The 27,562-nt window shown below is 33.2% G+C and overlaps 1 long non-coding RNA gene across 2 annotated transcripts; it reads right to left on the reverse strand.

The window, feature by feature from the left end:
* Positions 1 to 9,578: 9,578 nt before the first annotated feature.
* LOC141453453 (uncharacterized) lies at positions 9,579 to 27,215 on the reverse strand. Of its 2 annotated transcripts, XR_012457996.1 has the most exons (6): positions 26,822 to 27,215; positions 24,620 to 24,813; positions 24,359 to 24,493; positions 13,438 to 13,613; positions 13,149 to 13,311; positions 9,579 to 13,007 (listed from the first exon to the last, which is right to left on the reverse strand). It is a non-coding gene; the product is annotated as an uncharacterized lncRNA (long non-coding RNA). The 2 variants fall into 2 exon arrangements; XR_012457995.1 differs by having other exon boundaries at positions 9,579 to 13,311; positions 26,822 to 27,213.
* Positions 27,216 to 27,562: the final 347 nt, after the last annotated feature.

A 27,562-nucleotide genomic window follows, 5' to 3' on the forward strand; every position in this document is an offset into this window, starting at 1 on the left:
TTTAATATTATCAAACAAAAAATTTTTATCTTCTAATGTTTCATTTTTAAAACTAAAATCAAATGATTTCTCTCTAATGTTGAGTAAACATTTATTATACAAATTATTAACCTTTTTAGTTTTTTTATCAGTAAATTCTTCTGAGTTTGCGCCGAGGTCCAAATCTACACTTTTGGTTTTGGAAGATTTTTGGGATGAGGTCGTAAAAAAAGATCCATAGTACCATGAGGTTTTACCTTCCTCTTTTTGAGTTTACTTGAGGTTGATGCTTGCGATGTAGATGAAAAGTCAGAATCAGGGTAACCATATTCGACATCGTCTTCAGACAGCAATACATTACTCACATCTTTCTTAGTAGCTTTAAATAGTTTATCAAAATCTTCCAGGCTTTTAATTAACTTAATTTGACTATTATCAGAAATACGAATTTTTACGTTATTGTTGTTGAACCAAACGTATTTAATCTTCCCCTGGCTTTGATATATTTTTGCCTCTTTAAATAGTCTATTATTGAATGGAGACATAAGCTCATTAATGTAAATCGGTTGGCCTCCAGATTCACCATCTAACAGATCCAACTTTAAGTTATTTTTCTTCAATTTTTTCTGCCTAAGAATATCTTTCTTATAGAGACTTGAAGTAAGTTTGACTATTATAGGAGGGGAAAAGGCTGTTTTCACATTTTTCTTAGGGAGAATGCGATAACAATCAAAGATAAATTCTTCTCTAAGCGTAAGATCAATTGCAGTAAAAATTTTATTGATAAGAACCAGTAAATTCTCCTGCAGAGAGTAAGGAACATTATAAATGATAATACCATTATATCTGGTATGTTGAACATTTTCTTGAAGTGAGTGGGACAGTTGTTGGCAATCATTTAATGCAAGTTAAACTATTATTATAGATAAACAAACAATTGAGATGAATTCTGTAACAAAGTACCAATTAGCGAGCCACTAGGCCGAGCTAGAGTACTAGTTCACGTTCTTAAAACTAGTTACACCTTGATAACACCAACTATAACTGGTATAAACTAATATTTCATTTTCATTTGTCGAAGTGAGGGGGAATGATACTAAAAAAATCTTACTAAATTTCCATCTTGAAGGTCCGTTTGGTTGCTCTGTCTATTAATTTTTAACAATAATGAAAATGTAATAATTTGTAGATGAAATGGTGAATCTGGTTGATAATTTATTAGCTAATAAAGACAATATAAGGAAGGTCAAAGAGTGTTGAATAGCTCTGGCGGAAGTGTGTTTGGCCAGCTGTCAGGCAACTAGTCATAGACACATAAATGGAAGTTCTATTTGCGAATCTAAAAAACTGTACGAATGTTCTTATCTCAGAAGTATTTAGATTCTGCTGGGTTAGCTCGAGAATAATTCTACTAGGGATGAAGATCCTAGACACTTCAAAAGTCAATTTAAAACTGCCAGTTGCGCTAATGGTTCTGTAGGAAAATTCCAGAAATTGAACTTTCTTTACCCTTATCAAGAGAGTGCCACAAAATACCTCCATGATTATAACTTTAAGCTTTTGGAAATAATTGGCATCCAGCAACGTTTAAGTGAATAAGAAAAAATGTTTACTTACAAAAGAAAGAATGACTCCTTGATTTTCAGTTAAGAATAGTCAATACATTGAAATTTAGAAATCACGTCCATCCATAATTGTAGTTTATCGTTTTATCTAACAACCTAAATATATTTTAAACTTACAGTAAATTGGCACTATTTTCTTATTTGCAATTTAGATATTGCCTTTATAATTTTAATGAATTTCTTTTTCCTTTCATAGTTTTCACTACAAGCATTAAATAATTTAAAAAAGCTTTTATAAACAATAAAAGAAGTATTATATTTCAAAGGCTATTCGCGGAGATAAAGATTTTACTTGCTTCAAATGTAATACGGAACATAATAAAGAATTCTTCAGTAAAAAGTATTTTAAGTAAAGAAAAAAATCAATATACTTAATACATAGAACAATTAAAATTTTAATAATTTTATATTATTTCTGGATACCCTTGCCAACTTATAATATTCTAAAACTCTGACCCCACTATTCATTCTTCAAGTGTAAAATAAATTCTTCTTCTGAAATAGTTGCATTATTAAAATAACTCAATCTAATTTTTCTAAAGCTCGGTCAGTGTGCTTTGAAATGCTTTATATTTTCTAATTCACTCAATGAATTCCGTACTATTGATATAATTTAAGCAAATCCCTTCTAATTTTCATTATCCAGCTAATAATGTATACTGTAAAAAATTCTTTATAACATAGAATTAATTGATTAGAGAAGGTTTAAGTGATTTTAATTTAGGTTAAGCTATAAGGATGGCAGGAATATAGAGTACTGATCCATCCATTAGTTGTAAGTTTGTATGTACGAGGTGTGTTCAAAAAGTAACGGGAATTTTTAAATTTCGCGGGTTTGGAGAGTCTGATTGTAAATTTTTTTTTTTTATTATGTTGGTACACATGCCCCTGAAGTACGATAAAATTTTCAGTAATATTCATTGTTTACTTCTTAAGTGGCAGCCGTTAAGGTTAGACGTGTTTTTCGAGCTTGGCGATTTTTGTTTGTTAAAAAAAATGGATCAAAGAATTTGTATTAAATTTTGCGTAAAAAATGAAATAAAGTGTGTGAAATGTTAATAAAGGCATATGGTGAGTCTGCTATGAGTAAAACAAGGATTTACGAGTGGTATAAGCGTTTCCAAGATGGCCGCGAAAACGTTGAAGATGACGAACGACCTGGACGTCCAAGCACATCAACAACCGATGAAAACGTGAAAAAAGTGAAAGAAATGGTTATGAACGATCGGCGAATCACAATCAGAGAAGTCGCTGATGATGTTGCCATATCAATTGGCTCATGCCATGAAATTTTTTCGGATGTTTTGGGTATGAAACGTGTGGCAGCAAAATTTGTTCCAAAATTGTTGAATTTCGAACAAAAACAGCGGAGAATGGAAGTTGCTCAAGAGTCACTCAATGAAGTCGACAACGATGCGGATCTACTGAAACGTGTTATAACAGGTGACGAAACATGGGTTTACGGATATGATGTCGAAACTAAGGCTCAATCGTCCCAGTGGAGGCATTCTGGATCGCCAAGACCGAAAAAGGCTCGACAAGTGCGGTCGAATGTGAAGGTTATGCTCACTGTGTTCTTCGATTTTAATGGCATAGTGCATCATGAATTCTTGCCACAAGGTCAAACAATCAATAAGGTGTACTACCTACAAGTTCAACGCCGTTTGCGTGAAGCAATCCGAAAAAAACGCCCGGATTTGTGGCAAAACAATTCATGGATTTTGCACCACGTAATGCACCTGCTCACACTTCATTGCTTGTTCGTGAATTTTTGGCCAAAAACAAAACTTTAACGATGCCCCAGCCTCCATATTCGCCAGACATGGCTCCATGTGACTTTTTTCTATTTCCAAACATAAAGAGAACATTAAAAGGCCGTCGTTTTACAAGCATAGATGACATTAAAAGCGAATCGCTGAAAGAGCTGAAAGCTATCACAAAGATCGAGTTTCAGAAGTGTTTCGAGGATTGGAAAAAGCGCTGGCACTAGTGTATTGTATGCGAAAGGGACTACTTTGAAGGCGACAATATTAATGTAGATGAATAAATAAATATTTTTTTCAAAAAACGAAAATTCCCGTTACTTTTTGAACACACCTCGTAAATAGTTGTATATAGTAGAGGGATAAATGTGTGAAGCGAAGGTATTTATAAGTAGGAATGGAGGGTGAGTGATATTCAAGTGATAAGCACCAAAACGATGCTGCCTGTATGGCGAAGGCCAATACCAAAAAAAAACATTAAATATGTGAATGACTTAAAATTTATTTAATCATTTTGATTTCAATAAAATTCAAGAAAGAAGTTGTTTCTAAATTAGCTATTAATTTCATTTCCTTCAAAGGAGGCAAAGTTGTCTCTTACTGCATGATTTGGGTCACTTCATTGTCGCCTTTCTGGAAAAAACCTCCAGCACCACCTTGTAAATAGACTGCAGCGTCTGCATTGATCAAGGGTGGCGGCACATCTCCTGCAATTGCACTTGGTCGTCCACCGGTGCTTAATCAAAATTAATGACTTAAAATTTATTTAATCATTTTGATTTCAATAAAATTCAAGAAAGAAGTTGTTTCTAAATTAGCTATTAATTTCATTTCCTTCAAAGGAGGCAAAGTTGTCTCTTACTACATGATTTGGGTCACTTCATTGTCGCCTTCCTGGAAAAAAGCTCCAGCACCACCTTGATATTTGACTGCAGCGTCTGCATTGATCAAGGGCGGCGGTACATCTCCTCCGCCTCCGCTTGGTGATCCACCGGCATTTTGTGCTGAACCTCCTTGGATTGCAGCGAGCTGTAGTATCACCAGCACTGCTAGAAACTGGAATAAAATTGACCACTTAGTTAATCCAAATGGCGTCCGGTAGTTTCCAGGGTTTGAAAATGGTTTGTTTGTGGGTGTTTCTAAATTTTTTGAAGACGAAAAATCTTAGGAAAATACAATTTTAAATTTTCATTTTTAGAGTGCGTTTAAGGGTGCAACACATTTCTTATGAATGCTGCTTACAAACTTCAAGGCCGAATTCAAAACTCAACGGTATGAAACTGCACAATTATGACCTAACCTCAAATAACCGTACATAAAAAGAAAAAAATTAAAATAAAATTTGATCATGCGCTTAACTCAAACCGACTAAAAATCCATCTACCCTTGTGACACGGTCTAAACGAATCAAACGCCACCTCACAGTATCCATTTACATCCACTTACAAACCTCTGGATGAAGGATGAAGACCTCCTCAACTCAACTGCTTTCTACTTAAGCATCTTTCACTTTTTTGGTGGAATTAGTCCCTTACATCTCTGAACATGTCCCTTACATGTCTAACAACATTAGAAAAGGAAATATTGTTTCCCAGCCACTGAAAGTTTTCCCATCTAACTCTTAAATAAAAAGGCTTTTCGGAACGATCGATAAATTGCTTATAGCCTGCAACGACTTTACGTAGAACTGATTTCATTGCAATTCGTAGCATTTTAATAAAACAATTAAGTAACACTGTATTGAACAAAAGGACAGAAAGTTAAGTTACACCATTTCACTTACCAAACTTAAGCTCAACAATCCTTAGGTTATAAACCCTTATACAATTCCCTAATTTCTTTGAGTGATTCTAAGGATGCAACACATTTCTTAGGAATGCTGCTTACAAACGTCAAGGCCGAATTCAAAGCTCAATCCGTATCAATATATACACAGATAATAATATAACGAAAGAAATAAATTGAAAACATGTCATACTTAAAAACCACACGGATTCTTTAAAACTGTCCGGTAGGATAGTTGTACAAGGGTTGAATCGTCAAAAACTGCACGAAAAAGCGTAACGTTGAAAACACCCAACTTTGACAATTTTTTTCTCTTTTTCTACAAAAGATAAAATTCTCAAATTTCTTTTAAAATATGGGGCAAACCCTCCTTTATAGCTGTATTTTTTTTGCAACAACATAAATTAAATAGATTTCGAGAAATACGTTGCTGAAAATGAGCAAAAACGGCATTTTCAGAAAATGTTCTTGTTCTCGTTGTTGTTCTTCTTCTTGTTACAATACAAAAATTCGAAAAAAAGTTTTGAGTTTTTACTTACGAAAAAGTAGGTCTTCATGATTTACTATTTCCGGACTGTTAAGTAAACGTAAATTTAGGAATCCGCCCAAATTTAAGTAGCAAAATTATTTATTTTTATTATTTTATCTTGCCACCTAATGAGGCAAGTGATTACTTCTTTAACATAAAGTAAATTGGCTCATTTATCTTAATTGAAATTGAGATACTTGCTATCATAAATTTAGATAAATTAAAAAATAAGTAAACCAAAAATTAGCAAGTTAACCAAAAATAATAAAAGAAAAGTATCTTATGTTGGTTATTCAAATGATAAGAATTTAGGAAACTAGTTAGTACAACTTCAAAGTCTGGAGATATTTTGAATTAAGGTCTGGTTTTTAGTACACAGTCTGTCCGCAAGAAAGCGGGAAGCCAGCAGGTTTCTTCTGTACATCAGAGGGAATTCCCCAGCCTCAACGTTCAGGGCCTTGGTGGGCGTAGAATTGAGGGCTCCCAAACAAGCTCTCTAGTACTCTGTCTAGTTTCTGCAAATGGGTGTCAGCGTACAAAAAACAGCCATAGACCATTCTGGATAGCACTAACTGTTTTAAGAGGATTAAAGAAAAATCGCTTTCAGTAATATGTACCTCCAAAATTGCCTGGATAAACTCCCTAAAACTTTGATTAGAAAAAACTCTGTGATTTCAACTCACATAACAATAATAATAACTACTCTTCCAAAGAAAGGAATTATCGCAGTGATTAGGGTTCTGGATTCCCATGCGGAGATCCCAGTTTTGAATCCAGCTGCTGGCCCTTAGATTATCTCTTCCTAGGAGCTTTTTACAGCTGACTGTCCAGTGCTGGACAGTGTTGTCTGTGTCGAGCAGGTCAGCAAAAAGTTTCGGGCGCCAATGACTAGAATTTAATTTAAGAAAAAAAATTAATAATGTTTAGCTTCCAGTATTGGCTCGGTGGGGAATAGGCGCACGGTAAGAAGCGACTGAAAGAGACCCTTTTGCTCACGATCAGCAATCGCTTTTTCTTTTTTACATTCCTTATCTTGCCACTCTAAGCTCCTTGTGCAACCTTCTTTCTGTTTTCACTCGTAAGCTGATTGAAGCTGTAGAGACAGCCAATGAGTGCAAAGTATTAAGACCGGTGCATGGGGTTCACCAGGGCACTTATGTAGCTAGCGCTGGGCATGACAGCTGGTGGTATTACGCTGAACAGGTGGGCTAGTACTGTGGAAGCTTTTAAGTTATTAAAGTTGGTATAAAAGAATATTAGTTGAATACAGTTCTATCGTGAAACTCTCTACCTTGGTCCCCCTGCAAATTACAGGTCTAGGCAGTGAATGGAGAGGCACAGAGGAAAGAGAAGCAGAGTTGATGAGGAATAAGATGGGCAGCAATGAAGGGAGGCTGGCCGCCATCGAGGCCAAGCTCGCCCAAAACCACTCTATAATTGTCATAAAGCAATAAATAAGTAAACCACCAAAACATTTATTTATTAATTACAACAAAATTCAACAAATAAAATTTTTATAAATTAATTAATTTTATTCGCTTCAAAAGGAGACAAATTTGAGTTTTACTTCATGATTTGGGTCACTTCATTGTCGCCTTCCTGGAAAAGAGATATAACACCCTGTTGTACTTTAGCCGAAATGTCTGAATTGATCAAGGGCGGCGGCACATCTTCGCCTGCGCTTGGTTCTTCCTCTGCGCTTGGTGCTGAAGCTCCTTGGATTGCAGCGATCTGCAGTATCACCAGCACTGCTAGAAACTGGAATAAAGTTGACCACTTAGTTAATATCCAAATGGCATCTCCTCAATCCTCCGCCTGAGTAACTTCAATTTAGAATAGAAAAAAAGAGCCAACAACCAATTTCCTCTAACTGCAGAAATAACCTTAACTTTTCCAAATATCTCTCACATATTCCCTCTCAGTATTAGATCACCAAGTCTAGCGCATCCCTCATCTCATTATTGGTTTCCTTTATAATACGCTTCAAACAAATGTGCCTAAACTTTACGCTAAACTAATTGATCATATTGCAAAATTGAACGGTACTCGCACAATGCAGGTCCAACTACCAATTACGTGTCTTGGACAGGAGCAGAAGCATGATTTACAATTGACATTTTTTTTTTAAGAAATAATAAGTTACATAGTTACACAAGTGGTGATCTTCCACTAACAAATCTAAGCTCAATAACAACTGCACCAGGTTAGAAAATTATTGGCATTGAATTTGGTTTATTAAACTGTGGAATAAAAAACACCTTATTTTAATTATAACAGAAATGATTAAAGTCGGTTCAAAGATTATTTGTTTAAAAAATATAAATAACTATTGAACAAATTCCACTGAAATCATTTCTGTTAAAATAAGATTGTACATTTCTCAGTTTGATTATAAATTCATTAATCCTGCTACAATAAATAAAATAAGATTGACGAATAAGCTGTTTAAAATATATAATACTTATATATTCAAAATTACGTTAACTCTAGATGGTTACTTTTATTCTACCCAATCATGATACAACAGGATATATTTTTTTTTAAATATATCAATATTTTCTTCAATATTTATTCCTTTATTATATTTTCATAGTATTAAGGAGATCATGAAAATAAATTTAATAGTAAGAAGGAGTCAATATTAGGTAATAAAAACGTCAAGATCAAAGATTAGTGCCGACAAAGAAATTTAAAAGAATAAATAAAATATTTTTAAATTTGGCTATCTCTCAAATAAAATGCCTTCCATACCAATGAAAAATATCTATAAACGTACCGACTTTTATAATTGCGTTATAATTTTTAGTTTTTGAAAGTTTAATTTATAATTTATAAAAATTTATAATTTTTAGTTTCGAGTTGCAATTGCAATCAAATTTTTGTTTACTATTACGTATTTACTTGTCATTGTAAATGGCTGAGAGTTCTGAACCTGTCCCTTACGTGAAACTCATCTACGCTTTTAACCCAAATAAACTCTAAGAATGTATAATGTGAGGCGATAGACGTTGTTAAAGACCTTAGAAGACAACAGGCTTCCAAGCAGTCACCTGATTTTAACCTCCAAACCAAATATAACCATCAAAAACAAGGATCTTAATTCAATCAAATGGTATTTGACTTCTAGTGAATGTCAGAACTGTTAGAGTCAGAGTGAATGTCAGATTGCCAAGAAGGCTGACTCCTCCTCAACATGACTTCCTGAATGAGGAGCTAAGTCCTGGAAAGAACTGATCAGTAAATCAGTTCACAATTTAGGCATGAAATTACGTTCATCTTTTTCATTTTTCGTGCGGTTGTAAAATAAATAAATAAATAAAAATAATCATATAAAAAATATTACTTTAAATTTTAAAAAGTTTTACTTACAAAAAAGTACGGCTTCATGACTTACAATACTTTTAATTAAATGAAATTAAGAAATCACGCCCATTCATATTTATGTCTGAAGTTTATCGCCGCTATCGCCCCTTAACTTCAGTTTTACTTACTGTAAATTGGCCCAGTATTCTTAATTACAATTTAGATACTTGCTATCTTAAATTTAGATAAATAAAAAATAAAAAAAATTGAAAACCACGAAAAAAAATCCTAAATTAGTTAATGCGTAATAAGAATATTATGTAGTAACCAGTTTTTTTAAATTTTTTATTTGAGGCGCGTCAACATCTAAGGTTATTGGCGCCCGGAGCTTTTTTCAGTGCGCTGCCGGCCTTCGGACAGTGTTCTCGCGTTACAGACAACACTGTCCATCACCGGTCAGTGAGCTGTGAGAATCTCCAGTAAGAAAAAATCTAAGGGTCAGCAGCTTGGATTCAAACTAATTAAGAGACTCACCGTCGCAAAAACAAAATAAAAGCAATGTAAATTTTTTTATTATTTATTAATAGCTGTTTAAATACAAATGTATATTACAGTGAAGTTTGACCCAACAAAAAAGTAAAATAAAACTGTATGAATTACAAACATAAAGAATAAGTATATAACTTTTATAAATATAATAGAAAATTATAATCGTCCTTTTTGCTTCCTCACTCTCCCTCTCTTTCTAATATATAAACAAATACAAATAATATGTATACAATTCTGGGTTAAACTAAAACTATGAACTTAAAATAGATAAAAGAAAAGTTACAACAACTTATATATGTATATATAAACTTTTTTCTCAAAATCTACTTGATCTGAGTTGTTGCAAGAAATTACAGTTATAAAGAAGGAACTACCCTACATTTTAAAGAAAATTTGAGAATTTTATCTTTTATAGAAAAAGAGAGAAAAATTGTCAAAGATTGGTGTTTTTCAACGTTACGCTCTTCGTGCAGTTTTTGACGATCAACCCTTATACAACTGTCCTACTGGACAGTTTTAGTATAAAATATAAATAAAAATAAAAAATATTAACAAAAAATAGCACACTCTTGGATAACTAATACATAATATTAAATTATTGCATATTTAACTAATTCAGAGAGAATCCCTTAAACGGAGAGCTTTTACAGTAAAATAAAAGATATTACTAATTTTTTTTAAAATGTCCACTGTCAACAATATCAAAAACGGCTCAGCACAACCTGTTATATATCAAAGTAAATATTTCTCCCAAAGGGAGTTAAGAGAAAGAAGTGAAAAAAGCGATGTAAATGTAATAAACGCCTATTTACTCAATATCGATAAGTTAGATATTTCAGTGATTGAAGTTACCCAATCATTTCTAACAATGGAGCTCAAAGTTGGATAAATAATAATAAAATATACCTAATAATAATATTTATTTATTTTGTTTTGAGGAATTCCACATGCAAATGGAGTTGAGTGACAAATAAAACGGAATATATTTCTTAGAATATAAATACAAAATAAAAATAAAATGTATACATATACATATATAAATTTATAGATGCTCATTAAAAAAATAATAAATTTATCTTTTTTAAATTTCAAATAAAACAATACAATTCGACTGAAATTCTGCTTATGTAAAATAATGATAATACATCTCGCATAAGCAAAACATTTTTGGATGACTAAAATTTAGAATTTAATATTTAGGCCTGACATTACAAAAGAAATAAACATTATCCATTTTGTCCGTATTATCAATAATCAGTAAATTAGAAAAATTTTCATCCAAACTTACGTTACAGTCTATGTAATTAGTGAGATATCTATTTCTGATAATGGCGAGTGGGGCACAAGTTAGCAAGAAATGGCGAATATCCTCTAGCGGGTGATCATCATAAAGATTGCAACGCTGTTCACCATCAAATACAAAGAGCTTTCCTTTACAGAGCAATCAGCAGAAATTAAATTTGGCGACTCTTATCTGGCGAAAAAATTACTTTTTGTTTTGAAATATTAGTTCTAAATCTTAGATAAGGCTCTTCAAATTCAAAAGTGCTTATTTTTATATAGGATGGACAGTAATTTGAATTCATAGCAGAATTTATGTCTTAGGATACCTTGCGGTTTCTAATTTTTTCAACTATGTTTAAAATTTCGCGATGGACTAAATTAGGGACTGAAATATTAAGAACATAGCTAGTAATAGTTTATTTCTTAATTGCGTAAACCAATTGAATCTTATATCATTGTTACAGAGATTATCCAAGTACTTTAACTTTACCCAACATATTCTAGGGAGTCGCTCATTATTCATATTCATAATCTTCGCCCACCAGCTAATCATTCTTTTAAGAAGCTCCACCTCTACATGAAAACATCCTGTTTCCAGGCGCGATATAATTAGGAGTATGGAGTGGCCAATTGAAAATTGATTTAAAGTATTGCAACGGAAAAGACTCTATTTTATCAGGAGCCCATAACTCTGAAGAATATAATAAGACTGAACTGGCCATCGCTCTGTAAAGCTCACATTTAGTCTACCAAGCGTCAGATTTAGAGGTTACAAGAATTTCTTTAACATTAAACGAGGCCAGCTTTACTTTCCTTACAAATTCCTCAGCGGCCAAGGAGAATGGACCCGAAGTTGAGAACCTGAAACCTAAGTAATTCACGCTATTTACAGTATTTATTTTAGATTATTAAATTAGAATGCTCTATTAGTCCTCAGTCAACTGCCTCTCCTGAACGGGACGATGTTAGTTTTAGCAAGGTTAACAACTAAAGAATTAGAATTACAGTAATCAGATAATAATTATAATTTGTTATTCATGCCCGTACAGCTGTAATCTAAAAGAATTAAATCGTCCGCTTAGAGGAGGGATTTAAAGATGGATAAATATTCTGGCCAGCTATAAATTTTATGATGTTGCTCAAATCCCAGAGTACCTAGATATTGGTTCAAATACATAATTTAACCTGATTTACGGTGAACTTATCATGATGATAACTCCTAGTTACGCTCATCACTTGAACCTAATGTGCCAGTAAGTTATTCCATTTTCCTCATTTTAAATGACGCTTCATTTTGTTTAATAATGAATTAACTAAAATATTGATTTCTATGTGTATATTATTTTTTGGTAAGCAGTCTATAATATTACAATGACTTTGATTATACAATATTTTTACAGCTTATTGGAACGAACAGAAACAAAAATACATATTTTTGTACGCATTCATACGATAAGTACACATTTGTTTATAAGTAACAGTCTAATTGCAGGTTTTAATTTAAACAACATTACAGTTGAAAACATTAATTTGTTTTGAGAATAAAGTAAATATAATTTACTAAAATGTGGTAAATTAAAAATGGAATCTACAAAAGGGCCATAAAAAGTGTTAATCAACGAGATTAACATGCGAATACCGTTGAAGGTTTAAACATTTTTTCATAGCATCACCAGAAATCAGTTACATGTTGAATTTATGATCTGTTATTAAACATTGCTGAAAAAATATACATTTTTTTCTAGTCTATTCACTGCGATTTACCCAACACCAATAACATCAAGTTTGGATATTATATTAATTTAGCTGATAGAACTATAGAACTATTAAAAGTTAGCAATTTTATTTCTGTCTAAGAACCTGGTAGAAATAATTCAAACTAAATAGTTTTATGCAATATTAAAGGCAATTCTAATAAAATATTAACTTCGACAATTTGGCATCATAGCATTAAGTAACGTTTGGAAATGGAGGTGTGGGTGTTTTCCTCGCCCGTGCAACTCCTCTTCAGCCTAGGATTGCCATCCTAACCCAGTCTGCCGCAAAAAAAAGTCCATCTACGATCCTTCCATTTCCTACATTAAGAATCAAACATGTCCTTCTCTAACTTTCTCTTCTAGCTGCAGGTTTTCGATCCTTATTCCCAGAAAGTAATAGCTCTGCCCCTTCCAAAAGTATTTAATGTCATGTCTGTACATTAGAAATTCTTTATTTTGGCAAGTAATATACAAATTATGAAATAATATTAACAGCCATCTGTTTACTCAATGTTATTTATTTACATAGAATTAAAGAAATAATTTGAAAAGAAAAATATTAATTTAACCTCACACTATATAAAGCAAATTTGGGTTCTGATTACATCAATTGTGTAACTGTATTGTCGCCCTCCTGACCAAGGCTCAGAACACCACCTTGAAAATTGACTGCAGCGTCTGCGTTGATCAAGGGCGGAGGCACATTTCCTGCACTTGCACTTGGTCCTCCACCGGTGCTTAATCAAAATTATTGACTTAAAATTTATTTAATCATTTTTATTTCAATAAAATTCAAGAAAGAAGTTGTTTCTAAATTAGCTATTAATTTCATTTCCTTCAAAGGAGGCAGAATTGTCACTTACTTCATGATTTGGGTCACTTCATTGCTGCCTGTCTGGAAAAAAGCTCCAACACCACCTTGATAATTGACTGAAATATCTGAATTGATCAAAGGCGGCGACACATCTCCTCCAACGGTACTTTGTGCTGAACCTCCTTGGATTGCTGCGAGCTGCAGTATCACCAGCACTGCTAGAAACTGGAATAAAGTTGACTATTTAGTTAATTCAAATGAAACCGCTTCAATGAACCACTTTTTTTTCCTTTTTTTTGGTATACCAAATTATTCTATTTATTCATTAGCATTAATCAACAATAAATAGTAGAATAAGAGAAAGTGAATTATTGACGCCTTCATCTACATCATCTACCTCTAACTGAAGGAATAACATTTTCATTCCTAAAAACATCTTTCATCTGTTACCGCCTCTGTTATCAACAAATATCTGATCTTGCACATCCTTTATTTCACTGATTATTGTACTATCCCTAATGTCACTGATTTTAGACATTGAACAACATCATTTGAAACTAAAATCGCATCGAGAATTTATTTCGATGGAGAAGTCCTATTGTTGGTGTAGTAAATGCATTGTTGTTTTCATACTAACTAGGTTAGAAACGTTTTGCAATTGTGCCAAAATTGAAAAATGTTTTTAAAAAAAAATTCAATTTGAAGTCTCCCGAGTTTGAAAATGTGTGGGAGTGTTAAAAAAGCAAATCCCAGGAAGCTGATATTTAATATTTCGATTTAGTTCCATCAGGATTTCCGATTTTATTTCGGCTAAAATTCTTATACTGGAACTATAATTTTACTGAATACGATAATAGCTCAGTTTCTTTAAAATTCTTAAAGGTTTTGTACTGCTGGTGTTCTACATTCCATATAAACTTTCTCAAGATAAATGAGACTATCACAAAGTAAGCAGAGTAGAAAAGTCTATTACGATTTCGATAATCTGTCTTAAAATCGAATTTAAAAGTCAATATTTTAAACTTTTTTTTTTTGTAAATCTTTTATTGGAATTTTTCTACTGCAACGATTGTTGCAACAAGCAAACATGCTACCTGTTGAAAAAAACACATGAAAATCACGAGTGGAGAAGACACCCAGTGGTGGCACTCCAGTAACGGGCTTTGCTATACTGCTCTCAAGGTAAGAGTATATCACGAGGCCATCTTCTCTTCAATCTCCTTAGAGGATTACCTGGTAATGTAGAGGAAGATAGGTATTCTATGAGAGGGTTAGGATAAGCTGTTTTAGAGGAATGAAATTTGAGAAAGCGAGTGTTACAAAGATCTGTAATTAAAGGGATTTTGAGATCATTATGGATAGTGAGGTTTGATACATAGAACGGAGTGTTAAGAAATTTTCGAAGTATTTTTGACTGTAATGTCTGGAGGCTTAGTCGATCCCCATACTTTTGAACTTAAAAAGAAAAACTGAATCAGTCTGGGTGCGTTCTTGAACGTATCGAAGGACTTTGACTTGGTTTGTTGTTAACTAAAACAGTTCCTTTCCTTCACATATTAACAGATTCTTCATTCTTTCAGATCGCTACTTTAGAGTGAGGAACGGCATTCGATTCTCTACACTCCTCCACGCGGGCATATTGCAAGGATGCATCCTTGGTCCAGTCTTAAACACAGTGTACCTTAATGATTTTCCCATCCATCCGGAAACCCACATACAGAAATACTGCATTAATATCTACAAGTCGAAATGCTGCTCATGCATCGTTACACATACAAGAACACCTTGAACTTATCTCTTATGAATAAGGTTGAGCGAAATAATATCCAACAGATAACCTTCACTTTACGTGGATAACCTTACCATCCTTTGCCCATCAGCAGTAGAGAATACCGGCATCTACCTAAGTTCACTACCTCGGACTGTATGTAGGCAGTATCCGGAACCCGCATTGAGTGTAAACAGACATGCAACCTCGTCGACTGCTGGGACGGTGATGAACAATGAACTATATCGGTACAAGAATTGCAGAGCCTGATCTGAACGAAGGTAGCTGAACAACGGACCTTCATGAAGCCATCCACCACTCAAAGAATCCAATCCTTCCAATCTAATTTCCTTCACCATATGCCGTCACTCCCAACTTCTTTTCCAGCACAATTTAACTCCACAAAGACATATAACTCTCCATATTTGAGCTAATTCATGTTCGGTTTCCTTAATTTCTCACGCGCCTTGACAATCCTTGAAACAAGATGTCCTTTGTAACAACGTTCACCAAGCGACTTCCCTATTCCTATCTAAAGAGTGCCAACCAGATTGATTCCCTCAACTTACCTCCCTAATTTTAGCGCTGAATCCTTAGGAAATCGGTGAAATCCAGTCTCGTTTAAGTGAAGTATACAAACAAGTTTTACTTACAAAATAAAAGGTACGACCAAATGATTACTGTTAATTCATTGATAGTAAACAATGCTGAGACTGTTTCGGGCCAATATATCTAATCTGTGTGGTTTCCCAAACAATCGAACTGGAGAGAACCCGATGCTTCCCCAATCGCAAGTCCTTCACCATATTGTCAACGCTCTCTATTCATATTAAACTTTAACTCATATCCCGTCTCTGACCGATACAGGTTCACTTCCTTCATTTCCCATCCACCCGTGTCAACAATGCTAACATTGTTAACCACAATGTTGATCACACGACCTCTTCCCAATTCCTTTCAAAGATTGCCAGCCAGATATTACTCCCAACATACCAAATTTTGGTAAGTTCTTGGGAGGAATCAATTTGGGAAGCAATCATTCTTAAATGTTGAACAATTTCTACAGTTCTTAAGTAATAATAGTACTAAATAATGAAAGCTTTACTTACAAACAAGTTCAACTTCATGATTAACTGTAACAGGGCTAACAATAAATTGAAATTTAGAAATCTCGCGCTTTATATTTATGTCGTAAGAACGCAAAGTTTTTCACCATTATCTAGTGGTCAAATTAAATTCTAATTTAGAGTTATATTGGCTTTTTCTTTAATTACTCACTATCTTAAATTTCGATAAACTGAATAAAAAAAAAAATCGTATATTGGTTAATAATTGATAAAAAACTTATGAAACTAATTAACTCGGAATTTCTGCTTTTTCCTTAAAACCATATATATAGGAAGTAATAAATAATTTAAATAGAATCGTCTTGGAAATATATTTTATTAGAGAATAGGTACCTACCAGCGTTCGATTTAGAAAAACTCGCTTTGAGTAAGTAAGTACAGCTTTGTTAACATTTTTTCTTTCTTAGCTGAGTACCAGATAGCAGTGTAGCTGTAAATTGTTTACCATCTTTCTAGGCATCTTGAGGTCCTCAGATGAATCAAGGATTCACTGGAGATTGGAGGAAGGTATACCGAGATTGTACACTATATCAACAGATCTATCGTTAGATGTCAAAATAACGGAATTGAAGCTCTAAAACTTGGCACTTAATGGGAAAAAGCCACTTATCAAAGTTCTATTTTTTTCATTAAAAAAAAGAAAAAAAAAGTGTGACTCTTCTAAATAACTATTAACTGTTTTATAGTTATAGTCAAATAACTATTGTGTTTTCTACTTCTTTCGATGAATGTACAAGTTCTTGGATGGAAGTAACTAACCGTTATGAAGAGTAACTTAAAATGTAAAGTAAATTTGTCTACAACGTCAGTATTATTAGTATGAAACAATAACATTCTCTGAGGTTATCGCTTATTTTTATCTGCACAAGTTTGCATTCCATCCTAAAATCAAAAATGAAATTTTAAAAAGGGGGCCACCCTTACAGTAACGATGTGAACAGGGTCCAAAGTTAGCAAGATGAAGTTGCAAAATCATAATCTTAGATCTTTCTAACCTTTCACATGGTTCGTCAGTTTCTACGTTCTTCATTGTACCGTCCAGGAATGGACGTTATTGATATAATCTCAATTTCTTTGAGGATACGCGAAATTGCCCGGGATTTTTTTTCGTTTTTTGCTCAGGTTTTCGACTACACCTGGCGAGCTGGATCGCTTTCTAAACTCTAGCGCTCCAACTAGATTTATCTGGACGCTTTTTCAATGTCGATTGTGGTAATACTTGCTCTACTTGTTTCCCAGTTCGTCCAGGTATTCCTCAAGTGTAGTGTAGTTTCCTAGATATTGCACTCTACAGTATGTACTCTGTTGATATTTTCATTGCACTTTTTTCCCACTTAAGCCGTTGACACGGCAATTAACATCAAAGAAATACCCTCATGCATACCCTGTCCATGCACCCTTCCATCTCATATAGAATCCCTTGAGCCGTGGTGAACAAAATGGCGCATTATAATTAATGTAAACAAATATAATTAGATTACATTCTCCCTAATGCGAACTATCCTTTTACCCGCGTACTAAAACCTAACTTCTTGCCACTGATTTATAAAATATTTGCTTCCAGGAATCATCATGGACAAACGCATAACCTGGAATCCAAATACTAGACTGAAACGGAAAGAACTAAACAGAGAAGTCAAACTTCTCTCTAGACTTCTTGACAAACGATCGAAACTTTCACTAAACAACGAACGGACTAATCTACACAATGATACTTAAACCTGCCTCGACATACGCAATGGGATTTTAGGGATTAGCGAAAGCTTCCATTATCTAGTCCATCCAATCAAATCACTCCGTCGAATCGCTAATGCTCCTTACTTTGTTTCTTACACTGCATTGCAGGATGTAGGGGTAGTGAACCCCCCACAACTCATCCACCCTAGCGTAGGGGTAGTGAAACCCCACCACTCATCCACTCTAGCGAGAGGGAGAGGTTCAGCCCCCCTTGGCACACAGAGAAGGGAGGCTCGACGAAGGTATATAAGAACAAGAGGACATTCAATGGAGATTCAACTGGGATTCAATTGAGTGATAGATCATATTGATATTGCGTTACATATTCAGTTCGAAGTTTCTGCTCAAAGTCTTACACTTCAGTTGTACACATCGTTTAGCCACGTCAGTCAGTCTGTTCGGTTCTTGTGCAAAGTATAGAGTCCTTGGCAGTCAGTCACATACAAATATAATATCTTATACCGATACTAAAAGTGTTATTTATCAATCATCATCAACCACCAACATCTCCTCCAACAACCATTACACAGGATGATGTTAGTCAAGACTTAGTACACTGAAGCTTCAGTATGAAAGAGAGAGAAGAAATGTTTCAAAAACATATTTCCGCATTAGTAATGCAAGTTAAACTATTATTATAGATAAACAAACTGTTGAGATGAATTCTGTAACAATTAGTACCAATTAGCGAGCCACTAGGCCGAGCTAGAGTACTAGTTCACGTTCTTAAAACTAGTTACACCTTGATAACACCAACTATAACTGGTATAAACTAATATTTCATTTTCATTTGTCGAAGTGAGAAGGAATGATACTAAAAAAATCTTACTAAATTTCCATCTTGAAGGTCCGTTTGGTTGCTCTGTCTATTAATTTTTAACAATAATGAAAATGTAATAATTTGTAGATGAAATGGTGAATCTGGTTGATAATTTATTAGCTAATAAAGACAATATAATGAAAGTCAAAGAGTGTTGAATAGCTCTGGCGGAAATGTGTTTGGCCAGCAGGCAACTAGTCATAGACACATAAATGGAAATTCCATTTGCGAATCTAAAAAACTGTACGAATGTTCTTATCTCAGAAGAATTTAGGTAGATTCTGCTGGGTTAGCTCGAGAATAATAATTCTACTAGTAACTGCCAGTTGCGCTAATGGTTCTGTAGGAAAATTCAAGAAATTGAACTTTCTTTACCCTTATCAAGAGAGTGCCTCAATATGCCTCCATGATTATAGCTTTAAGCATTTGGAAATCAGTGGCATCCAGCAACGTTAAAGTGAATAAAAAAAATGTTTACCTACAAAAGAAAGAATGACTCCTTGATTTTCAGTTAAGGACAGTCAATACATTGAAATTTAGAAATCAAGTCCATCCATATTGTAGTTTATCGTTTTATCTAACAACCTAAATATATTTTAAACTTACAGTAAATTGGCACTATTTTCTTATTTGCAATTTAGATATTGCCTTTATAATTTTAATGAATTTCTTTTTCCTTTCATAGTTTTCACTACAAGCATTAAATAATTTAAAAAAGCTTTTTAAACAATAAAAGACGTATTATATTTCAAAGGCTATTCGCGGAGATTTAGATTTTACTTGCTGCAAATATAATACGGAACATAATAAAGAATTCTTCAAAAGATTTTAAGTAAAGAAAAAAATCAATATACTTAATACATAGAACTATTAAAAATTTAATAATTTTAAATTATTGGTTAATTATATTATTTCTGGATAGCCTTGCCAACTCCCTGAACCCCCTGGGTAAGAACTCCATGGGTAATATTTATCCTTAACAATTTTCCGCTTAATCCTAGATTATACAATTTAAACCATAATTTTTCTTGATTCACCTTGTCAAACGCTTTTTGAAAATCAACAAATATTCCTAAGAAATAACTCTCTTTTAGTCTGGTATGTATAATATGATGAGCATGGCGTTCAATGTAAACAAATGGTCCAGACAGCCTCTTCCTTTTCTGAATCCAGCTTGTTCTTCCGGAAAAATATTGTGCAATTCAGCCCATTCGTAGATTCTTTTGCTTAAAATGCTAGTAAACAACTTACTAATACAGTTGATCAGAGCAATTCCTCTATAGTTATCTGGTAAAGATCTATCTCCTTTTTTATGGAGCATTGTCATCTGAATTTTCGACCACATCTTGGGAATATTTTCTTTTTCAAGTATTACATTAAACATATTTAAAATATAATGCTCCCACATGGGCGTTAGATGTTTGTAAACTTCGTTAGGTATTTTATCTAAACCAGGAGATTTATTTTATTGCCAGTTGTAGTTCTCCTAGATGAAATTCCCTATCCAAAAAAGGATCAAGGACAGAGTAGAAAGTATTACGTAAATTAATTTTCGGGGGGTACAAATTTTCAAAAAATTCACTCCAGGTTGCCAAATCTATAACATTTTGATTATACGATTTTATGTTATAATACTTTACTAAACTCCAGAACTGTTTACTATTCTTAACATTAGAAAATTCATTTATTAGTTTAAAATTATATTTTTGTTTTTCTTTTCTTACGGTATTTTTAAACACTTTCTTTATTTTTAAAAAATCTGTAAGTAAATATAAATTATTTATATTTTGCCTATACTGTTTAATTTCTGTTTGACTTCTTTCTTAAGCAGCTTCAACTCGCCGTTAAACCAGGATTGATTATTGTTAAATTTTTTAGGGCAATCTACAATCTTTCTAGAGACAATCATGCCGCAATTTATTAAAGATTTGTAAACCGCTACAAGAAAATTTGAATTTAGATCATCTACATCAGAGCTATTGAAATATATGTATATTATGTAAAATTATTTTGAAACAACCCTACACTATCAATATTCCATTGGACAGATTCTTAATATTCGGCATTAGCACTTACTTCGCCAGGACAACTCCCAGCAATATCAATATTAAATTCAAGTTGACACAGCAAATGACAAGATAATTCAGTAAAATTAATTACTTTAAAATCTTTAATCATGTTTAATGATGCCAAATCAGCCCAAACTTGGTCAATAATACTGCAACCATTACTACTGATTGATGTAACATTGACTGGGGTATCCCAGTCACACTTCTACCATTGCACACAAACATTCCTCTAGACTCCATTACATCAATAAGCTTGTTACCTGTGAAATTAATTTTTTTATCTAAGACAAATCTCTCCCCAGTAATATTAAGGCCTTCAAAAAAATCATTTTCAAAAGAATTTAAATTTCCTATGCGACAGTTATAGTCCCCTCCAAATACTTTACATATATTACTTGAATACTTCACTTCTAAATCAAACAAAACCCAATTCAATATCGGCTGTAGGTGGCCAATAGAAATTTCCTAAAATAAACTGCTTGTCATTTAAAGAAAAGCGAACTCGTTAAAGCTGGGTAACCTCGATAATTTCAACATCATTAATAACATTTTGAATTAATACCAGCAGTCCGCCGCTAGCGCGCCCTCGAGACTTATCTCTGATAGCTTTACTACAAAACACATTATATCCGGTTAAATAATTAGGTAATTTCACTTCATTCAAAGCCCTAGTTTCTGTTAAGCAAATTACATTTAATTTAAAGAGCATATCTATTTCCTTATTATCTAATTGAAACAGATTTTTAAAACCATTCACATTCCAAAAACCAAATGATAGATTTTCAACATTAAACATTGATTTATTACATATATTAGAGTTAGCTGATTGTTCAAAGCCATTAAACGAACCTATTCTTTGCTATTTAGCCTTATCTTTCAGTGCATTCACTTCTTTGACTCCCACTTCAGTTTTCTGTTCATATCTCTTAATGAAGCTCTCTATTGAATTGAATTTTCTTAACGGATGAAAGGTCTTTGATTTCGCCGTCCTCTTCGAGGATCTTGGGGTTCCTCGGTTTCCTTTATATACAGATCGAGGGCTATCTATCTCCATATAGCTAGTATGAGGTAACACAACTTCTTCACTTGAAATAACTTTATCAACCTGAGAAATACTTTCAGAGTTTAGCGATACCGAACTGTGTTGGACCTCGCCGGTTAGTTTAAATAACTTTTTACAATTCCCAACAGAGTATTGGGATCCATTAACAACGAGTTTATTTCTCCTGATATAAGCCTGATGATTTTCTTCTCGAGCCTTAAGCAGATATGGCACTAATTGCTTTCTATCTTCTCTCACTTCCGGAGAAAAATCCTCTGAAATAGAAATATTACTGCTCCTTAATTTTTTTGCTGCCTTGAGAATTTCAAACTTTTGCCAAAGACAACGTAGTTTAATAAGAATCGGCCGTTCGCCTTTAATTTTGCCCACTCTATAAATATTTACTGATATCAGTTGACATCAATGAAATTTCCAATTTAGTTAGAAATATATCTCTCACTAACTTCAGAAGGTCCGATGTAGTTTCTCCTTGTTCTTCTTTTATGTTAAATAACATTAAATTATTTCTTCTTTGAGAATCACTTAAATATTTTACTTCACTTTGTGTTTCATCTAAAACTCTTATTATATCGATTTGTATGACCTCCAAGTCTGAAACTCGCTGCTTAGTGTTTTCAAGTTGTTCTCTATAAATTTGAAATTGTTCATTCCCTTGACGAATTTCAACCTGTAGACCTTTAATTAAATTCGCTATTTCATCTAATGCAATTTCTTCAGCCATATTCAGTTTATTAACAAATTTCAAATTGAATTAAAATAAATTTAAGATTAGAACTTTCAAAAGTTAGTAAATTTGTTGAAATATAATAAAAAAGAAAGAAAACCCAAAAAAATGTTTACTTTAGAAATATTAAAGATGCGAAGTTGGGTTCAAATAGAAATTGTTTATTTACAATCTTCGTAAACTTCTGAACAAATACCCCTTCCACAGTCACTATATCGGTTCGCTACTATCCCCTCAAACTCACTAATCACTGCTATATGTAATAAGTTACTTTTAATTAAATATTTCAATCACTTATATCTCAAAAACTGTTCAACAAAAATACTTGAAATTTTGCCACAATAACGGATGAGTTAAATAGAAAGTACTTATCTAAAATCACAACTTAACTCCTCGTATAGACAAAGTTACACTTCGAAAAATACAAAGCCGATCTTACTCGTGTCAGAGCTAATACAGAACTCTGGTTCGGAACTATTTTACTATAATTAAATTAGAGGCGTCCATCTATACAGCGGAGCTAATTGCTATTTTAATGGCTTTAAAATATATTTATTCGTTGTCGGAGAAAAAATATACCATTATTAGTGACAGCCAGAGTGCGTTGTGTAAATTATCACATATACACAACCAGTCTGCAGGAATGAATCATATTATCGCAGAGATTGTAGACAGTATAGCCATTTTTAAAGAGAACGGGGTCTGCATTAATTTTTTGTGGGTAAGGGGTCATTGTGGTATAAAAGAAAATGAAATTGTTGATAAACTTGCCAAGGAAGCCACCAATAGTGGGGGAAATGGCTAATTATAAATTATTTACCACACACCGATATCAAGGGTATAATTGCAAAAGCAGCACTACAAAAATGGCAGACAGATTACAGTAATGGTAATAATGGAAGATTCTATAAAACTATGGCAGATCAGTTACCTATACAACCATGGTTTATAAGGGAACTGTCACTAATAAATGGGTTGTTACGACAATAAGCAGGCTGAGAGCGAACCACGCGGTGTGCGGATCGTATCTACACAGGATCAACAAAAGGTCCTCTCCTCTTTGCGTAGATTGCAATGAGGAGGAGGATTTCAAACATATAATAATGATATGTCCACGTTATGTGGTAGAAAGGAAACGAATGTTTGACGACATATACAGGTATTTAGATGCACTATTTCGCTACGAAGACATAATATTCTCCACCAACATCTAGGTGCTTAAATCTATAGCAGAGCTAGCAAAGAAATACGAATGTATTTAAAAGTTATAGCCGATTAAAATGAATGGAAGAAAATGATTAGAGAAGGATTACGTGATTTTAATTTAGGTTAAGCTATAAGGATGGCAGGAGCACAGAGTACTGATCCATCTATTAGCTGTAGTTTATGTAAATAGTTGTATATAGTAGAGGGATGAATGTGTAAAGCGAATGTACTCGTATTTTTATAAGAATGTGAGTGATATTCTAGTGATAAGCACCTAGACGATGTTGGCTGTATGGCGGAAGACAATGCCCCCAAAAAAAGGGAAAAAACCATTAAATATGTGAATGACTTAAAATTTATTTAAACATTTTGATTTCAATAAAATTCAAGAAAGAAGTTGTTTCTAAATTAGCTATTAATTTCATTTCCTTCAAAGGAGGCAAAGTTGTCTCTTACTTCATGATTTGGATCACTTCATTGTCGCCTTTCTGGAAAAAACCTCCAACACCACCTTGATAATTGACTGTAGCGTCTGCATTGATCAAGGGCGGCGGCACATCTCCTGCACTTGCACTTGGTCCTCCACCGGTGCTTAATCAAAATTAATGACTTAAAATTTATTTAATCATTTTTATTTCAATAAAATTCAAGAAAGAAGTTGTTTCTAAATTAGCTATTAATTTCATTTCCTTCAAAGGAGGCAGAATTGTCACTTACTTCATGATTTGGGTCACTTCATTGCTGCCTGTCTGGAAAAAAGCTCCAACACCACCTTGAAAATTGACTGCAGCGTCTGCATTGATTAAGGGCGGCGGCACATCTCCTGCACTTGCACTTGGTCCTCCACCGGCACTTGGTGCTGAAGCTCCTTGGACTGCTGCGATCTGCAGTAACTCCAGCACTGCCAGAAACTGGAATAAAATTGACCACTTAGTTAATCAAAATGGCATCCGGTAGTTTCCAGGGTTTGAAAATGATTTGTTTGTGGGTGTTTCTAAATCTTTTGAAGACGAAAAATCTTAGGAAAATGAAATTTTAAATTTTCATGTTTAGAGTGCATCTAAGGATGCAACACATTTCTTAGGAATGCTGCTTACAAACGACAAGGCCGAATTCAAAGCTCAATCCATATCAATACTCCTTAACAAAAACTTACAGTTTAAAAAGTTAAGTATAAGGGTTGATTGAACGCCAAAAGGTACACAAATCAGTAAGTACCCAACATTTCATTTATACTTCATTGATATTACTTAAGTAATTTTACTGCATTAATTTTCATTCATATTTTTTTTAATTTATTAGATGTCACAGACCCTTATGCTGGCCAGTTCATTCATTATATTTTTTTGTTATAATTTTGATAAAATGTATAATATATATTCGTTATTAAATAGGTACTTTATTTTAGCTTTATTCCAAATTATTCTTCTGATTTATCTTTATTTTGAGTAGTCACATATACATGCATGTTAAAGTAGAAAAAGACTAAGAGTCGGCTACTGTTTAAATTTGAATCAATATTTTTGAATTTAAAACCATATTTCTGTCTTGAATTCGTCTTGCCGAAATATTCGTGAGCACAAATAACACACAGTTAATAACAAGTAGATTATTCAACAATAATTATTCATTTCTCAATTGTAATTTAATTTAGTCCCCCTAATTTTACTTACAGTAAAATACTGGAATAATTAGCTGTCCTAAATATATGCATATCTTATTTACTTTATATTACATATACACAACATTGTGGGATGAATACATAGATTGTGAATGTAATTGAAGAAAACTATATTATTTGCGATAAAGCCAGATAATTATTATCTATTATTATAAACGTTTGACTACTACATAAAATGACAATTACTTTAATCGAAGAATGAACTTAAACCGACGATTTTTATTTAAAAATACAAATAAATAAATAAATAAAATAAACAAAATCATTAATATATGTTGGTGTGAGCATTTTTTAAAAAAAGTATTTTAATTTTTTAGCCTCATATTTTTTTTTATTTTTTGTAACGTTTTTCTTTCTAACCTGTAATTAATAGTTTGATTGTTATACCTTAGATTTTCTCTTCCTAGGAGCTTCTTACAGCTCACTGTCCGGTGATGGACAGTGTTGTCTGCAACGAGAGAACACTGTCCGGAGGCCGGCAGTGCACTGAAAGAAGCTCCGGGCGCCAATAACCTTAGATGTTGATGCGCCTTAAATCATTAAAAAAAAAAAAACAGTATCAACACAGACAGTTTTAAAAACTCATCTTTCTCTATTTATCAGAAAATTTGCTCGAATTGTTGCTGTCATTAGTGACGTCGATGTGCTCCATGTGGAGAGTACGATATCTACAGAGAGTTTATACTCTACTGTGGCGTTACTGTTATCCATCTTACATTCAGGTTGTTTCACTTTTTTCTCAAAATGCTACTTAGCCTATCCAATGTTTTGTGCACCGTGGCTGCGCAGTCGTTACAATTAATCTTAATCATTAAGTTCGTCAAAGAAAAACGTTACATATAAATATCAAAGGCATCCCCTCAGACATTATAAAAGTAAAGTAAAGTAATTGTCTATTTTGTCTATAAATGTTGGGTACTTGCTGATTTGTGTGACTTTTGGCGTTTAATCAACCCTTATAATTAACTTTTAAATCTAAGTTTTTGTTAAGGAGTCACAGTATGGATGGTAATCCTTTATAATCTCCATAGCTCATAATTATATTGAAAAAGTTATATAATTTCTCAGACACTGAAGGTATCAATGGCCGACAGTTGCTCACAAAACAACGTTTTTCATATGTAGGTAGGCTAGATCTACAAATCAGATCAGATATTCATCTGTCCTATGTGGAATAACAACCATAACATTCTTAAGAATGAATACAAACAAAGTAAATACTTAGTCAAAAATCTTACCTCTATAGACTATTCAGAAATAACTACAAACTGACATAATCTAAACTGGAACAAAAAGAAACACGCAACAGGCTCCCCAACTCAGTCACCTGAATGTAACCTTTAAAGAATATAACCACTAAAAAAAGATCATTCGCTCAAATAAACTATTTCTTAGTAATCATAGTGATGGGGGCACCAAACAAACAAGAAATTTCAGAGCGGCAAGAATCAGATACTCCTCATTCTTTCCCCTTTACAATTATAAAGGCATGAAATCACGTTCACGTGTTTTATTATTCGTACTGTTTTTTTTTAAATAAATAATAATAATTTGGAATTTACTTAATTTTAAATAAAAATAATAAATGTAAACAAGCGAAATTATTAGCGAATACTGGATTGCAAACGCAGAGATCACAGGTTAAGAATCCAGCTGTTGGCCCTTATTTTCTCTTCTAACAACTCACTGTCCGGTGATAGACAGTGTTGCCTGTAATAGTAGAACACTGTACGGCCTCAAATTTTTACGCGCCTTAAATACAAAAATTCGAAAAAAAAGTTTTGAGTTTTTACTTACGAAAAAGTAGGTCTTCATGATTTACTATTTCCGGACTGTTAAGTTAATGTAAATTTAGGATCCGCCCAAATTTAAGTAGCAAAATTATTTATTTTTATTATTTTATCTTGCCACCTAATGAGGCAAGTAATTACTTGTTTAACATAAAGTAAATTGGCTCATTTATCTTAATTGAAATTGAG

The sequence above is a fragment of the Rhodnius prolixus genome, unplaced genomic scaffold (assembly GCF_049639745.1).
Source record: "Rhodnius prolixus isolate KJV_2025 unplaced genomic scaffold, Rpr scaffold_1, whole genome shotgun sequence".
Classification (NCBI taxonomy): Eukaryota; Metazoa; Arthropoda; class Insecta; order Hemiptera; family Reduviidae; genus Rhodnius; species Rhodnius prolixus.